Here is a 15,725-nt window from a genome sequence, read left to right on the forward strand (position 1 = left end):
TTCATTTAACCAAAATTCAGCTTCTGCATACATTTATTTAACAAAAATTAAGAGAGTTTCACATAAATTTTACATGTAAGATATTGAAATAAGATCCAAGATTACATTGCTTGTTTGCGTACTTTTAATCCTTGCATTTATTCCTTGATACAATAATATCATGCTATGATTAAATTTCTTTTGCCAAATTTTCACACAAAAATGACAGATATAGGTATTCTAACGGTATACTTTCCAGAAACCCACTTAATAGATCCCTGAGAAATTTTGTTATCACCTCTATTCTCTTTGTCTTTGGGTGTAATGGCAACCGAGTATGTAACTTTTTGCTTCTTCTCAGTGAATGTTATCTGAGCAGGCTTTATAGTGATATCAACTGCCAAAGGAACATCAATCTCGACATTGTAAGTCATGTTGACAGGTCCAACATTCGTCAATGTTCTAGTATAAAACTGAGAAGTATTCCCCAACCGAATCGAAATCGATGGATAATTAAGTTGTGCCTCTGGTATGCTCTTTACCTCGGAGCATTTCACTTTATGTTGCAGAATAATTCCAACTTGTCTATCAGTATAATTTAAACCACACAAATAAGGAACATAATCATTTGTTTCAATATCATATACAAGTCCTGGATCGTTTGCTTTCGAAGGGTTCACATGTCCAGCACCAGTGGCAAATAAATCAGCTGGTTTAAGTCTTTGGTCTAATATAGCCTTTCCTTGAAGATTAACCTCATAAGCAGTTGTCATAATTGCTGATTTGATAGCAGTGGGAGACCAATCTGGATGAGAGTTTTTCAACAGAGCAGCAATTCCACTGAGATGAGGACAAGACATTGAGGTACCTGAAATAATGTTATATGGCGGTATATTGTTGTCCAATGATGCATGCCATGCTGCTAGAATGTTCACTCCAGGTCCAATTATGTCTGGTTTCAGAATTCCTGGGCTTTCTTGGCTTGGTCCTCTTGATGAAAAGTAAGCTACTTGAGGGGCGAGTGGATTTCCAATAACAGTTCCTTTGAATAAAATTGTGGCCATTGGTGTTGAAGTTGAGTTTATATAATCTTTGATGGATAAACCAGCAGAGTAACTTACATGTGTAGCAGGTAAAACGCCCTGAACATCAGAACCTGGATCAAAACCTTGAAGTTTACCATTCATGAGGATCATGGCAGCTCCACCAGCGTCTTTAACTGCTTGAGCTTTTGCTGCTTGTGAAACAAGTCCACCTTCCTCACACAAAACTACCTTTCCCTTAACATCAACGTTCTTCATGGAAATAGGACCACAAAAGGCAATGGAATTATCACTTGAATTAGCAGAACCTGCATACACAAGTGGCAACAGTGTTGATGCAAAGTCTTTTGGTTGAAACACTGATTCTCCAATATATTTTTCCCCATTGCTAAGTTTAGCTATTGCTTCTATTTTTCTGTCGGTTGTGCTAGCACCAACAGTTAGAATCCACGGCGCTTCATTAGACGTTGTAATATAATCAGGACCAAAATTTCCAGCTGAGCAACTAACGAAAATTCCCTTTTGATTTGCACTAAATGCACCAAGTGCAATTACATCTTCAAAGAAAGGGGTGGAGGGTCCATTAAGGGAGATTGAAAGTACATCAACACCGTCTTCAACTGCAGCGTCCATTCCTGCTAATGCTGCACTTTCATCACAACGACCACTGGTTGCGCATACTTTGTAGATTGCCAAATGTGCTTCTGGTGCCATGCCTATTGCAGTACCATTAGCACTGCCATAGACATTAGCACCTTGCACGGGCCTTCCAGCGGCCGTGCTGGCTGTGTGAGTTCCATGACCATTATCATCATATGGAAGGGATGAATTTACTAAGGTCCTTGCTCCAATGATCTTCTTGTTACAAATCCTTTCCCCTGTGAATTCACAGTGGCCGTTCCATTTCGCAGGCGGAGAAGGCATTCCCTCGTCAGAAAAGGAAGGATGGGAGAGGGATATTCCTGTGTCCAGGATTCCAATTATGATCCCTTTACCGAGATTAGAATTTTTCCATAATCCTCGACTCTGTTGCAACCCCAAGAAGCTTGGTGTGTGAGTTGTATGTAATGAGAGGATCTTTTCTGGTCGAATTGATAGAACCTCCTCCTTCTCTTCTAGAGCCTTTGCTTCTTCTGGGGTCAATTTCACGGCGAATCCATTCATGACGTTTTGGTATGAGAAAATCATGCGTTGCTGGTTTTGAGTTTTTGTAGTAGCTGCTGGCAAGAGTGAATTGTACCAGCCATCCAAACTCTCCTTAGATTGAAGAGATGGCTTTTCGACGTGAACAATGTAAGTCAACAAGTTACTTTCATCTTCTAGTCCTTCATTTGCAGCTGCTAATTTTTGGTATTTATTTGCTGAAGTTGGACATTTGCTTAGCAGGAGAATGAAACCAAGAAGCAACATTGGAGTGAGTTCCATCTTGATTATGTTCATGTTAATATGTGGATGGGAAAAAACATGAAAACGGGTTCTTATTATATAGTGTGGAGTAAGAATCATGGGCATGTGTGTTAATGATAATCGCACATACGGAATTATTGAAGAATAAGGGAAATTATAAGCAAAAATGATTAAATATGATAAGTTAATTAAATAAACTGAGGTATAATTTAGAAGTACTATCATTCAATATAAGAGAAGTCTTTATAACTTTTGCACATATATTATTCTAAATATTATAAACTATTTTTACTTATATTTCATTTCAGATGGAGAAGTCCTCAACAATGCACAACTAGCACTTATTATACGCACTATCAAACAACCATGCGTGCTTATTTGGTATTAGAGAAGAGAGAAATACCACCACTCTCTACACAATTTAGTCCTCGAGTTAGGATAACACACTACAAAAACTAGTGGTTATCTGCATGGAAACTAAGATTGAGAAATATAAAAACTGAGAGGTCTAGTTTATGGAGTGAGTCCATGTAGAGATTTTGAAGTTAAAAAAAGTGGGGCCTTGTGATTGGAACACTTGAAAAGGATGAGAGAAAAATACAAGCAGCAATTTGATGTTGAAAGAGTCTTGAGGAGCAAGATACTATATAATCTATGGTCCACACTTCACTTCATAATGACTATTCAACGTGGGCACAAGAGAAAACACGTTCACAAGGAAGAAGATTGTTCTATGCCACTTGTTTGCTCAAAATCTCTTCAATGTATCGGAATGTATCTTCCGATGACATGAATCTATCGGAAGATACATTCTATTTTTTTTCTTCTCTTTCTATCAGAAGCTATATTTGGATCATGAGAGGTTGATCAATAGCACACCTATACACCACCCTTCCACGACGAAATTTGCCTGTCTGACTCATCTTCATCAACTCTCCTTGTCATGATCATCTACTTCAAACCTCTTTTAACTCTAATTAGTTACCATCAATTTAGTTATTAAACTATCACCCTCACTTTAATTTAAATCATGAACCATGTAAATGCAATAAGCCAGTAAAGTATATAAAATTCATCAATTTAATTCTTGCTATTAAGATGTTAGAGATTAAATTGATGTTAAATAGAGAAATTTCATATAGTTTACAAACTAATTATTATGTTTATATAGTTTTGACTATATTAGGAAGAAATTGATAATTTAATACATAAACTTATAGTTAATTTTTTCTTTAAAAAAGGACTGAAGAAGTATTTTTTTAATTAGACTAAATTTTTAGTAATTAATTCAATGCATATTTTTATTTATTTTTGAATAGGTCGTTACATATTTGTTATATGGTATCAGATTACTGAATTATCTCTTCTTTCAATCATCCGTTCCCACTGCCACCGTCTCCATCACCAAGTAAAATGACTCCGACGAGAACCCTTGTTACCTCCATTGTTAAAGAGATTTAAACTAAAATCAAGATCAAAATGTACTTTTAAAATGATGCTATTACTATATAGAGGAATATTGAAACAGGAATGGTGTTAACACATTGTTTAATATATTTTGTAATGCACACTTTTTATTACTAGTTACTAGATAAAAATCATATCATCACTATAGTTTAAAATGAGATTATCAATGGAATAAGATTACTTAAAACCCATAATTTCATAGTATCAAGTGAATAAAAACAACTGAGTATGTAGCTTTTTGCTTCATCTCAGTGAATGTTATTTGAGCAGGCCTTAAACTGATACTCACTGCCAAAGGCGCATCAACTTCCACATTATAAGTTGTGTTGATAGGTCCATCATTTTTCAATGTTCTAGTATAAGATTGTGAAATGGACTCCAAACAAATAGAAAATGATGGATAATTAAGTTGTGCCTGTGGTATGCTCTTTATATTAGAGCGTTTTACTTTCTGTTGCAAAATAACTTCAACTTGTATATCAGTATAATTTAAACCACACAAATAAGGAACAAAATCATTTGGTTCAATGTCATAAACAAGTCCTGGATCGTTTGCTTTTAAAGGGTTAACATGTCCAGCACCAGTGGCAAATAAATCAGCTGGTTTAAGCCTTTGGTCCAAAATAGCTTTTCCTTGAAGATTAACCTGATAAGCAGTTGTCATGATAGCTGATTTTATAGCAGCGGGAGACCGATCTGGATGAGAGTTTTTCAACAGCGCTGCAATTCCGCTGAGATGAAAACAAGACATTGAGGTACCATCATTAATTGTTAAATCAACATTTACAGTTTTGTTTGATTCCAATATCAATCAATATTATTCAAAAATTATGTAAATACGTTTTTCTTTTGCTGATTGAGTAAATTAAGTACATTGTTTGTGTAGACGATCTTTACTTACTAGTATTACTGGGTGCGATTTAGCTCACTTGCCAAATTATGAAGGGTGGCAAAGGATTCTGGATTTCACTACAGTACATAAATTTTGTAAAGTTTGTTGGCAATTGTCAATAGTTACATTGGTGCTTAATCTGATCAACCATAGTGATTAAGTTTCTGGAAGTGTTGATACTATGTCAACTATGATTATTGGAGTGTCATGTTTGGGCCATTGTGTTCTTTAACATGTTTGTGTGTTGGTTCACTTTTACTTAAAAAAATTATTAATTAAAGTAGCATTAATAATCATTTTATGATCTCAAGAAATTTGAACTTTATAAATTCAAATTAAAAGTTATTATAACAATAATGCTGTTGCATTTCCAATAACAAATACAAGTACCAAGTGAATTACCAATAAACTTGTATAAAGGAACTTCGTAGTAAGTTGGTATCTCATGAATTTCTGCAACCAATATATTCCATTCCCTTTATTATTTCTAGACTATCATATTATTTTATCACCATCTCCCTTTATGCATCATCACTTAAAAATGACAGATATTGGTATCCTAACAACATGTTTATCAGACACCCAAGTGAGAGAACCCTGAGCGAAAGTTTGATTCCTTCTGTTTTCCTTTATTTGTGGTATAAATTCAACAGAGAAACTAACCTTCTCATTTACCTCAGTGAATGTTATTTCACTTGGATTAACACTCATACCCAAAGCCAAAGGTACTTCAAGTTCAACTCTATATGTTGAATTTGCAAACCCAACATTAGTCAAAGTTCTGGTATAATACTGTGAATCAGACCCCAACAGAATAGAGAAAGAAGGATAATTCAGTTGAGCTTCTGGTATACTTTTCACATTAGAACACTTCACTTTCCACTGAACAATAACTTCAATCTCTTTATCAGTATAACCCAAACCACACAAATAAGGAACATAATCTTCAGGTTGAATATCATAAACAAGACCGGGATCATTTGCTTTAACAGGATTAACATGTCCTGCACCGGTAGCGAAAATATCAGCCGGCAAAAGCCTTTGATCCAGTATAGGGATCCCGCCGAGGTTGAGAGTATTTGCAGTTGTCATGATTGCTGATTTTATAGCGGCTGGCGACCAATCAGGGTGAGAACTTTTGATCAATGCAGCAATACCACTTAGGTGAGGACAAGACATTGAAGTACCGGAAACAATGTTAAAAGCTGGAATTTTGTTGTCTACAGAAACACCCCATGCAGCTAGAATGTTGACACCTGGACCAATGATGTCTGGTTTAAGAATTCCCGGACTTTCTTGGCTTGGTCCTCTTGAAGAAAAGTAAACAACAGAAGGTGCGAGGGAATCACCAATTACTGTTCCTTTGAATAACAATGTTGCTGATGGATTGTAGGTTGAGTTAATGTAATCTTTGATTGTTAAACCACCAGTGTAACTCACTTGAACCGCAGGTAAAACATGAGCCGTAGCAGAAGTGCTGAAACCAAGTGTTTCTGAATTTGCAAGGATCATAGCAACACCGCCTGAATTTAGAACTTCTTGTCCTTTCACAATGGTTGAAACACGTCCTCCAACATCACACACCACTACTTTTCCACTCAGATCAATGTTCTTTAAGGATCCTGGAAGACACAAAGACTGATTCTGTGTCTGGTTTCCAAATCCAAATGAGCCTGCATATACAAGTGGCAATAATTGTTCAGAAAAGTCTTTCGGTTGGAATAATGTTTCACCTTCATATTCATTTCCATTTCCTAGCTTTGCTGATGCTACAATTTTTCTATCAATTGTGCTGGCACCAACGGTAAGGATCCAAGGAGCTTCATTGGAGAGAGTGCTGTATCCAGGACCAGAGTTTGCAGCAGAGCAACTAACAAAAACACCATTTTGAGTAGCAGCAAAAGCACCAATTGCAATTGGGTCTTCAAAGAATGGAAGAGAACCTAAACCAAGTGAAAGGGATAGAACATCTACACCATCTTCAATAGCAATATCCATTGCAGCTAAGATAGAACTTTCAGCGCATTGAATGTTATCGGTACAAACTTTGTACATTGCTAAGTGAGCATTAGGTGCCATACCGGCTGCTACACCTTTAGCATTACCAAAAACACTTGCATCTTCTACGAATCTTCCTGCAGCCTCAGCAGCAGTGTGTGTTCCATGGAAATGTTTTTCAAATGGAAGCTCTGGAATCGTGCTTTTGACTAAACTTCTTGCACCGATGAGCTTATTATTGCATATTTTCCCTCCAGTGAATTCGCAATGGCCTTTCCATTTTGCAGGTGGTGGCGGCATTCCTTCATCGTTGAATGATGGATGATAAGGGTATATTCCTGTGTCTATGACTCCAATTATGACACCTTTTCCAAGGTTATCATCATTCCACAACCCTTGCCCTTGCTTCAGACCCAAGAAAGTTGGACTGTGAGTTGTGTGTAATGAAAGTGTCCTTTCAGGTCTTGCTAACAAAATTTCATCTTTCTCTTGAAGAGACATGGCCTCTTCTGGTGTCAGCTTCACTGCAAATCCAGAGGCTACATGGCGGTAAGAGAAAACCATTCTGTCCTTGTGAGGAAATTTTTGTGGAAGAAATGAATGGTACCAACTATGCAAATCTTCTGATTGAAAGGAAGCAAAATTTTCTGATTTTTTGACATGAACAATGTATGTCATTAAGTTGTGATTATGCTCTTGATTCTCCTCTGCAGCAAATACTGATGTAATTTGGTTGAAGCTGCAGAGAATGAAAATGAGAGTAAAAAGCAATGACAGCTGCATAGTGTAGTTGGTTTTCATCATGATTTGGAATTTGAGAAAGAAAAAGAAAGAATTGCTTGTGATTTGCCTACTATCATGCATGTGTATATATAGATAGATATATCATATATGCCATAGAAAACAAAATGGCAATTTGGTCATAGTTTTATTTTAATTACTTGGCACAGCTAATTCGTTTTCAATCAAGGGTAAATATGCATGATAAAAGATTTTTTTGGTAATTTGAATAAAGCAACTGCCATAACCCTATATATTAGGTGTTAATTTGTATTGTCCCCGTGAGCTTAACTCAGCTGGTAAGAACAATACATAATATATGCAAGGTCTGAAGTTCGAACCTCAGACACCAACGAAAAAAAAGGTGTTAATTTGTATAGTTTTGGTCCGGTGCTAACTGCTAATAGCAATGATGTACATGGTACACTGGGACATTTTTCTGGACATTGCTATATGCTGCTTTAGCTTGGAAAAGTTATAAACAAAAAGACAAGTTTATATTGTATTAAAGAAATTCTACATAATATTATTTACGAGTAGTATAGTGGAAATCTCTTCTTGGTACAATGATGATGGTAAAAAAAAATGGGAAAGGAATAAATTATTAGTATTATTATTAATGAATATTTTTCAACAGTTTTTAATATCAATCTTTATATCCTATTTGAATTTTGATTTAATCACCAAACATTAATCCCTATACTACACGAATCAATTTCGTGATTAAAAACGTGTTCAATATTTATTTGGTGTAATTGTATTTTTTATCTTCCTATTTTCAAAACAAACTCTTTTTTTTTAGTAGTGGCCGGGATTTAAACCCCGGACCTTACATATTTTATGCATTGTCCCAACCAGCTGAGCTAAGCAATAAAAAAAACAAACTCTTTTATTCCTCTATTATTGCAATTTTGGTCCCAACTTTGATTTTTATGCTCCAAGTTACTGAACTTCTATTTGAATAGAAACAAAGAATTGACTTATAAACTACACATCCGAGTCTTCAGGCCCCAAAATCGTCTAAACCACGTAAAATTAGGATAATAAGCATTACAAAAAAAAAAGTTTTTTTTTTTTTTTGAGGTAAGCACTACAAAAACTAGTAGCTATCTTATCTGCATGGAAACTAAGATTGAGAAATATATAAACTGAGAGGTCTATCTTCTGGAGTGGGGCCTTGTAGTTGGAATATTGGAAAAGGATGAAAGGAAAATACACTTCGTTGTACTATTCAACGAGGGCTCAAAAGATGCTCATTTTGTTTTGCAAGACTGTTAGAAAAGTAATCGAACAAGTAAGGTACACTCATCAAGCCAATGCCAAAATCATGCAACCATAACTCCCTTCATAACTAATAATCAATAGCATGTTATCATATATTTGTTCAGTTAGTACTATTTTATTTTATTATGTCAATCCCCTTAATATAAGAAAATCATATGTTGTGGAAAATCCCTTTATGCCCTATCCTGGCTAACTGCTCACGTCCAAAAATTAAGGGCAAATGAAGTCTTAAAATCACTTTTCATTGTTGTGGAAAATCCCTTTATGCCCTATCCTTCCTAAATGCCAAGTCCAGAAATTATGGGCAAATGAAGTCTTGAAAAAGTTGAAAAGGACATCACTCTTCTCAATATTTTAGGGGGTAAAATTTCAATTTTCAAATTTCAAATACTTTTCTATGTATCATCCAATACCCTTTCTTTTATCATTCTATGTTTTTTTCTCTTTCTCTCACTTGCTTTTATCTAAACTTTTTTCTTCTCAAATTGTTCTAACCTACCTCCATTTTATTTTCCATCTATCTTATTGGAAAGTTGACATTGAACAACAGAGGAAGGTAAATAAAGTTCATCTTCTCTTTACAAAGGTATGAAAATGATAATTATTCATGTTTTGGCTGCAATCTTATTTTGTAGGTTTTCAATCTTTATAATCTCCATCTTCTCTTCAATTTTATTTTGCAGGAACCTTGAAAGTTGTTCTTTACTCAACCGATCAAGTAGTTGAAGTGCTGAAGAAAAAAAAAATATCAACAACTTTTCAGATCTATAAGTTCATTTGATGTTTAAAGTGTCTAAAATTTTCTCTTTTCATTATAAGTGTTATTGCAGGAAAGTTGAATGGAGTTCTTGTCTCTTCATCAAACTACAAAAAAAAGAAAAGAGACACAAGTAAGTAAATAATGAGAATTATTAAATTACTAATTGGTTTAATACATAAATTCTCCACAAAATAAATAACTCATCTCAATATTAATTTTTTGCAGGAAATGTTGAATCGGTGACCTTATATGTTGCATTTTTTTTTTAATATGATAGTTTGCAGCAAAGTCAGATGATTGTGAAAAATAGACTGAATACCTTGATTTTATTTTGCCCATTCAAAACAGTTCTTATTTTATTCAAAATTTTTAATCTTTTAAATATTTCTATTATGTTGAACAAAATTCTTAAAAACCTACTTTTTAAGATCTAATATATATATATATATATATATATATATATATATATATATATATATAACAAACTGTATTTATCAAATTTTCCAAAAAAAGACATATTAAAGTATAAATTAAGAAGATGATGAAGAGATACATAGATCCAAAAACATTTTCAACAAGAAAATCTTAGAAATATCTTTTAAAATTATTATTTTTCAATTAGTAATAATAAAAAAAAATACCACAAGAAATCTGGGGGTATACATACCCGTATGAGAGAGAAAAAAATATAAACATTAATGTTTTTTCAAAAAATTGTTATAAATTATTTATTTTTTTTATTAATGTTTTTTCAAAAATAAGTTAAAATCTTTTTTTCTATCCACATAAATCATTTAAATGGTCGAAAAAGATAATAATTACAGTTTACACAAGAAATTAAAAAAATATATTTTTTTCTATCATGTAAACAATTTCCTTTTATTGATTTTATTATAGTCAAGAAATTAAAATTAAAAAAAAATCGTTGAAAACAACACAACTTATGACCAATTATGTTTCCTCACAAGAACAACGGATACAAATCAAAGCCTTTTTTCCTTTGATAAATGTGATTTTGTTGTTGCATGTATCAAATAAGTAGTGATGAAGATATGAATATAAAATCTGACCTTAAAAGCCTTTGATTTGTTGATGCATGTTTGAAAGAAGAAGACCAGCGGTTTGGTGGACAAATAATGATGAATTAGGTCCAAAAGAGAGCTTACATGATATGTAGGTTCTAGATCTGCCGTAAAACTCCATGAATGAGGTCGAAAATGGTGATTTTAGAGGTGCTACAGTGTCAATTTGATGATTATGAAAAAATATACACAAGAGAAGAAAATAAATGATGATATCATAAAATTGGTAGTGTTTTAATGGACATAAATTTGATGATTATGAAAAAATATACACAAGAGAAGAAAATAAATGATGATATCATAAAATTGGTAGTGTTTTAATGGACATAGAAAGTCATGTGGTGCTGGAGGCGTGGTCACAACCATGAGAAGGAGAAGGGGAGGCGGCTAGGTTTTGGTTGAGGGAAGAGAGAAAGCTCTGATGTGTGAGGAGGAAGAGAGAGAAAAATAAAATAAAATGAAGTGTTATTGGTTAGGTGTTAGTTTAAGGAATAAAAGAAAAAACAAAATAAAATAAATAAAAAAGGTGTGGGTGTGGGAGTGTGAACGTGTGGGAACAAAAAAAAGTAGTGTTGGTGTTTGTTTTTAATGTTATTTTAAAATTGTCACTGACTAAACTAACTTTGATGCATGTGAAAAAGTTTATACTATTTAGAATATCATATCACTTTAATTTTAAAATTATATTGAACTCTCATCAACTAAAATTCATGGGATAAGTGAACATTGTCATTGTCTAAAATTTTGTAAATAACTAAAATACTCAGGAGAAGTGGGTATTGATAAAAAAAATCAAAAGTAACTCAAATGCACAAGATAAGTTGTCAGTGACTAAACTAAGTTTGATATACCGGACAAGTTGTTATTAATAAAAAAATTGTTCTTGCAAAAACGTTTATACTATATAGAATATCACATCACTTTAACTCTATAATTATATTAAACCCTCATCAACTAAAAGTCACGAGATAAATGGATATTGTCTATAATATAGTAAATAAATAAAATGCATGAGAGAAGCATGCATTGACTACAATTTCAAAATTAACTCAAATGCATGGGATAAGTTGTCACTAACTAAATTAACTTTAATATACGAGACAAACTGTAATTTATAAAAAAAAAAAAAAAAAAAACTGCTAAAACGTTTATACTGTTTAAAATATCACCTCACTTCAATTCTACAATTATATTGAATCATCGTCGACTAAAATACATGGGATAAGTGACCATGGATTAAAATTTCAGAAATAACCAAAATACATAGGAGAAGTTGATATTGATTAAATAGTACAATCATACACGATATAAGTTGTCATTAATAAAACGCACGAGAGAAGTTGATATTGATTAAATTAAACTATCATGCACTTGACAATTTTTCATTAATAAATTTTCAGAATGAACTCAAATAAATGTAAGGAGTTGTCATTGACTAAAAATCAAAGTTGTCGTTGGCTTCAATTCTACAATGATATTGAATCGTCGTCAACTAAAATGCACCGGATAAGTGGACATTGTATAAAATTCTGTAAATAATTAAAAGCATTGGAAAAGTGGGCATTGACAAAAATTCAAAAGTAACTCAAATGCACGGGATAAGTTGTCACTCACTAAACTAAGTTTGATACACGGGACAGGTTGTTATTAATAAAAAAATAGTTCTTGCAAAAACGTTTATACTATTTAAAATATCACATCAGTTAAACTCTATAATTATATTGAACCCTCATCAACTAAAATGCACGTGATAAATGGACACTATTTATAACATCATAAATAAATAAAATGCATAAGAGAAGAGGGCATTTACTAAAATACATGGGATAAGTGACCAAGGACTAAAATTTCAGATATAACCAAAATACATAGGAGTAATTGACATTGATTAAATGCTATAATCATACATGATACAAGTTGTCATTAATAAAATGCACGAGAGAAGTTGAAATTGATTAAATTAAACTATCATGCACTTGACAAATTTTCATTAATAAATTTTCAGAATTAACTCAAATAAATGGGAGAAGTTGTCATAGGCAAAACTAACTTTGATACACAGGACAAATTATCATTTATAAAAAAACTGGTCTTAATAAAAAGTTTATACTATTTAGAATATCACATCGATTCAATTCTATAATGATATTGAACCCTTATAAACTAAAATGCACGGGATAAGTGAGCATTTACTAAAATCTCATAAATAGATCAAACTATATAGTTTAAACCACTCAAAATTATCCCAAACTACTCTAAACATTTTTAATTTTTTTTTCTTAATAAACACTTTTTTATATACATTTTCTTCTAATTACAATTTTTTTTATAATTAACTTTTAAATGGTCTAAATTTATAATGCTCACAAATACATAATGTCGAGTTCAAACTGCACAAAATCATCCACGACCAACCAGTACCCGTGCGGATGCACGGGTATGTTACTAGTTATTACTTATAATCATCCTTGTCTCAACCCATTATTTCTTTGTCACAATTCATTGTACCTTTGGTGGATGAGTATAATTTCAATTCACTTATTCTCTCATTGAGACCTTGTCAATTGTAGCAATTTCCACATTTCCTTTAACATTTTGTTCATTGTTTCTTCTTGATTCAAAAGAGTGCTTCCTAGAAACTTAATAGAAATTTTAAGTGTAGTGAAAGGGGTTAGACTCATATAATATGGTGACTTGATAGAAATTGAGTGTAGTGAAATGAGCTAGACTCGTACAATCTAGTGAACAAAAGTTTGAACCCCGACTGAAAAAGAAAAATTTATTCACATTTAAAGTTTGATACACCTAGTACTCAATTTGTCGATTGGAACCAAGTACCGCATGCTTCCAATTCACAACTCTTACCACCATGACACTGATGTTTTTGATGACATGTGATTGCTTCAATGTTATGTATTCAACACAAATTTTGGATCGTATTTCTTTCAATCTCACATTCCCTAAATCATTTCTCACCATCATGCAATTGAACATAGAGTATTACATTTCTCATCCTGTTGAATTCTCGCGCGCCCTATTTTTTTCCAAAAATACCCCTAGTCCGGATTATATAATCCGAACTCCTTCTGGAAAATAAGTTCCAGACAAATTCGTGGAATTTGGCACTTAAACCACCCTGATGGATGTTGATGCCCATGTTCAAAGGATGGATTCAGATTCCATAATTCGGACTATTTTTACACTTTCCGATTTATGTAATCCGAAATTTGTAAATCACCCTGTTGAAAGTCAACAAATGGGGTGGGAAATGATGTTTCCGGATTACATAATTCGGAAAGTGTAAAAACAGTCCAGATTATGGAATCCGAACTGCATCAGCACAGAGGCAGAAGCCATATGTTTTGGTTGAGCCTCCGTTTTAGAGCAACGACACTCAACTGTTTATGATTTCGACCAGTTTTTCAAACAAAAAAAAATCCATTTATAACATTAATCAAACAACAACACAACATAATTATCCAAACATTGAACATTAATCAAACATAATTATCCAAATCGAACTAACTTTCCATTTGATGTTTATCAAGGGTTGAAATGCGGTCCTTTTGAGCAAGAAAACACCAATTTTGGTTGGATTTTTGTAGTTCGGAATTTGGGATAAGAGGGAGAGAGGGAGAGGGGGAGAGAGAGAGAGAGAGAGAGAGAGAGAGTAAAAAAGTGAAACTGTAAAATTGGGGGTGAACTTCCTTTTATACTTCGAAGTTGTCCGGAATATGTAATCCAGACAAGATTTTAAATTTCCGGATTTTGTATTCTGAAGAGCTATTTTGTAATTTTTGCAGGGTGCGTGAGAAGGGCATACGATGGAAAAGTAATACTGACATAATAACCATAACTCCGTCCTTTTTACCGGGCCTAATTAATTTTTATGAAGAAAATGTCCGCAAAGAATTAAATCAGGTAGCACATGAAAAGTTCATTTTTTTAAGTCATTAATGCCATTGAAATTCCTTTTTTCTATAGCAGTTCCTTTTCATTATTATCTTTTTCTTTCCATTACCACATAACAGTTCATTTTCATTATTATTTTTTTTCTTTCGATTACCACATAGCAGTTTCTTTTTCTACCAAGTCTCCAAACCCTATTCTCTAACCCTAATACTCAATTTGTCTATTTCACAACCTAATTCCAATTTTGTCCTCTCACTCACAATAAAATCATATTGAGTTCATCATGTCCATAAGGTAAAAAATGAAAATAAACGTTTCAATAATGGAGAGAGAATAATATTGAATTGATTTTTTTTAATAATAATATTGAATTGATTAAATGAATATATTCAAGGGTAAATACCTCTTTTCGTCCCTGTAATATGAGCGAATTTCGATTTTGGTCCCTGTAAAAAAATTTAGATTCTGTCCCTATCATTTGAGATTCTTCCACTTTTGATCCCTCGTTGTAACAGGTCAGCAGAATATCCTGACGTGTCACTTTGACTATGTAATTATTTTATTTTTTCCATTAAATTTATTTCCATATGGCTTTTATTTTATTTACATTTATTTAAACAATTGAAATCAAATTTTTGGATTAAAATAATTTAACTTATAATAAAATCAAAACTCCATCTTCATCTTTCTTATTTTGTTCTTGAAGCTTCATCTTCTTCATGACCAAGTTCATCCCCTAACCAAAAAAGCCATCATCAAGTTCACCCCAACCTTCATAAGAAAAAATCCAGAAAAACCCAAACCTCTTAATTTCAAATTCTTAAATCTCAAAATCCCTAAATTTTTCAATCGCAAATTGCTAAATCACAAATCTCTCAAAAACAATCTTTCTTGTAGCCACTGCAATCTATTAGTTTGTTCGTTGTTGTTAACTACATGGTCCCTGCTTTTCAACCGTCTCCCTTCTTTCCTCTACTTCTCTATGCACCTGCAAAATTAATTAACACCAGTCCACAATACACAGCCGCCGAAGTTTAAAACAAGCAAAAAATTCAAATCCAAAACTCATTGTAATAGTCGCATCGCAAACGAAATTGGAGCGAGGTTTTTGGCTCGTTTTC

The 15,725-nt window shown here is 33.0% G+C and overlaps 1 long non-coding RNA gene and 2 pseudogenes across 5 annotated transcripts; 1 reads left to right on the plus strand and 2 right to left on the minus strand.

The window, feature by feature from the left end:
• Nucleotides 1-2,950, minus strand: LOC146919339 (subtilisin-like protease 3 pseudogene; annotated as a pseudogene). Its single transcript, XR_015011459.1, has one exon. The product of XR_015011459.1 is annotated as a subtilisin-like protease 3 pseudogene (transcript).
• Nucleotides 2,951-5,109: 2,159 nt separating this feature from the next.
• On the minus strand, nt 5,110-11,187 carry LOC146919340 (subtilisin-like protease pseudogene; annotated as a pseudogene). 3 transcript variants are annotated; one of them, XR_015011463.1, is made up of 2 exons: nt 10,777-11,187; nt 5,110-9,580 (listed from the first exon to the last, which is right to left on the minus strand). The product of XR_015011463.1 is annotated as a subtilisin-like protease pseudogene, transcript variant X3 (transcript). The 3 variants fall into 3 exon arrangements; XR_015011462.1 differs by having other exon boundaries at nt 10,681-11,187; XR_015011461.1 differs by having other exon boundaries at nt 5,110-9,714; nt 10,681-11,187.
• LOC146919341 (uncharacterized) lies at nt 9,574-10,058 on the plus strand. Its single transcript, XR_015011465.1, has 2 exons — nt 9,574-9,740; nt 9,836-10,058. It is a non-coding gene; the product is annotated as an uncharacterized LOC146919341 (long non-coding RNA).
• Nucleotides 11,188-15,725: the final 4,538 nt, after the last annotated feature.

Source organism: Medicago sativa, chromosome 5, assembly GCF_051527215.1.
Source record: "Medicago sativa cultivar Bolivia chromosome 5, Bolivia_mono, whole genome shotgun sequence".
Classification (NCBI taxonomy): domain Eukaryota; kingdom Viridiplantae; phylum Streptophyta; class Magnoliopsida; order Fabales; family Fabaceae; genus Medicago; species Medicago sativa.